Source organism: Dromiciops gliroides, chromosome 5, assembly GCF_019393635.1.
Source record: "Dromiciops gliroides isolate mDroGli1 chromosome 5, mDroGli1.pri, whole genome shotgun sequence".
NCBI lineage: Eukaryota > Metazoa > Chordata > Mammalia > Microbiotheria > Microbiotheriidae > Dromiciops > Dromiciops gliroides.
In genome coordinates this window covers 239,260,148-239,262,841 of record NC_057865.1, presented here as the reverse complement: position 1 = coordinate 239,262,841, position 2,694 = coordinate 239,260,148, and the positions used below count along the sequence as shown (strand labels likewise).

Sequence of the window (2,694 nt, the reverse complement as noted above, 5' to 3'; positions counted from 1 at the left end):
TTTGGATCCAGTCATTCACAGGTTAGAGGCCTATTCCATCTGGTTGACAACCTAAAAAGAGGAGATATTAAAAAGCACAGAGGAAATAAATTGGAAACAAAAATTTATAAATAAAATCAAAAGTTACTCTTAAAAAGACTAATAAAGCTGATAAACCCTTAGCTAATTTGATTAAAAAGAGATCAGAAAATCAAATAAATAAAATCTCAAATTAACAAGGTGAAATCACAACAAAACCAGAAGAAATAAAAAAAAAAACCAATCAGAACATATCATACAAACAGTTTATGCTAACAAAACTGATAATGAACCCTCCTAAATAGGGAAATACCTTCAAAAGCATATAATATACCAATTTTCAGAAGACCAGCTAGACATTTTAAAAGACAAACAAATAAACCCAATATCAGAAAAGGAAGTAGATCTAATTTTAAGGAACTACTTAAAAAAAAACACCAAAGTACAACACTCAATTTCAAAACTCCTGACCCTGATGGATTCACAAAAGAATTCTATCAAACTTCTAAAGAACAATAAGTATCCATATTTCATAAGTTATTCTCAAAAATTCAGAAAGTACCATCCTTATATGAATTCTTTTATGAAACAAATATAGTCCTAATACCTAAAACAAGGAAAAATTAAACACAAAAGGCAAAGTATAGGCCAATATCATTAATGAATATTGACTCAAAATTTTTAAACAAATTCCTATCAAATAGATTATAATGATATATCTAAGAAATCATTAATTATAACTAAGTGGGATTTATATCAGAGATGCAAGGATAGTTCAACATTAGGAAAGCAATCAACATAATCATATTGAAACTCAGATCATCATAAACCACATGATCATCTCAATAGATACAGAAAAATCCTTTGACAAAGTACAACATTCTTTTATGCTAAAAACATTATAAATATAGGCATAGAAGGACCCTTTTTAATATGAAAAGAAGAATCTTTCTAAAATCAAAAACAAATGCCACATGAAATGGGATATGACACAACCTTTCCCAATAAATACAAGAGCGAAGCAAGAATGCCTAACTTTCCCCCATTATTATTTGATATAATTCTGGAAATGCTAGCAACAGCTATGACAAGAGATAGAGATCAAAAGCAGAAAGATAGGTAAAGAAGAGATAACACTAGTCCTACTTGCTGAATCTTAGGAATTCAGCAAAATACTAATTGAAAAGCTTCAGCAAAGTCATAGGCTAAAAAATAAACCCTCAAAAATCAATAGCAATTCTATATACTAACAAAACACAAGAAGAAAGTAATAGAAAGGGAAATCCCATTCCAAATAAATACAAAATACATAAAATATCTTGGGATTGATCTACCAAAACAAATAAAAGACTTGTATAGATTCAGTTACAAGGTACTCCTTAAAGAAATAAAGACCCCTTTCCTGCAGCAAAACCCAGTCCCTGCTGGTACCAGTGCCATGGGCTGTCATCCTGCCTACTGTTATAGGTACTGTAAAAAGTCTCATTTCTGCAGGGGAGTTCCTAATTCCAAGATCCAAATCTTCTATCTTGGTAGAAAGAAAGCCAAAATGGATGAATTTCCACTGTGTGGCCATATGGTGTCTGACGAATATGAGCAGCTGTCATCAGAAGCCTTGGAGGCCATTTGGATCTGTGCCAACAAGTACATGGTGAAGAGTTGTGGCAAGGATGGCTTGCATATCTGTGTGTGCCAGCATCCTTTTCATGTCAGCTGCATCGATAAGATGTTGTCATGTTCTGGGGCGGCTGATAGACTGCAGATTGGCTTGTGGGGCACCTTTGGGAAGCCCTAAGGCATTGTAGCCATTGTACACATTGGCCAAGTTATCATGTCAATTTGAACCAAGGTCCAGAATAAAGAACATGTGATTGAAGTTTTGTGGAGAGCCAAGTTCAAGTTCCTTGGCAGCCAGAAGATCCACATATCCAAGAAGTGGGGTTTCACCAAGTTCAATGCTGATGAGTTTGAAGATATGATAGCTGAAAAATGTCTCATCCCTGATGGCTGTGGGGTTAAGTACACCCCCAGGCAGAGCCCCTTAGACAAGTGTCGTGCACTTCACTAATGAGAAGCGTAACGATTGGAATGATGCCACCTGCTGGAGACTTACTGTAGAAAAGCTCCGCCGTGAGGAGAAGGCCTCTGAGGGCAAGCCATGTGGTCAAGGTCCTTGGCGTCAGGAACTGACGTTTGCTCATGGGTACTGTCTATCAAGGCTACCAGTCAATCAATTTGAGAAGCCTCCCATTTCTGGGAGGAGGACACGAAGTAGGAAGCAGAAGTTGGAGGGGTTCTGTCTCTTTTTGGTTCCTGACCTTGCCATGGTGGGTCGGATGATGGGGTTTCTTAGAAACAGTTAAATTTTTACCTTTCTCTCTGATCCTAATGCTCTTTAATAAATACTGAAACACTTAAATACTCTTGCTAAAGCTTTTAATTTATTGGTGACCACTCATTAGATTTTAGATAGTATAGCTAGAATTTTAGCCCCTTACAGAAGTGTGTGCTGTGGCATAGACTTTTCACAGGCTTATACCTAAATAAACTAGATAATTGCTAAAACAAACAAACAAAAACCCCCAAAGAAATAAGGACAACTTAACCTGAGAAGTCTTATATGATTGATGCAAAGTGAAGTGAGTGCTAGCTTTATATCTCAAAGACATCCCCAAA

The 2,694-nt window shown here is 36.0% G+C and overlaps 1 pseudogene; it reads left to right on the top strand.

Moving 5' to 3' along the window:
* Positions 1 to 1,456: 1,456 nt before the first annotated feature.
* On the top strand, positions 1,457 to 2,086 carry LOC122729747 (annotated as a pseudogene).
* Positions 2,087 to 2,694: the final 608 nt, after the last annotated feature.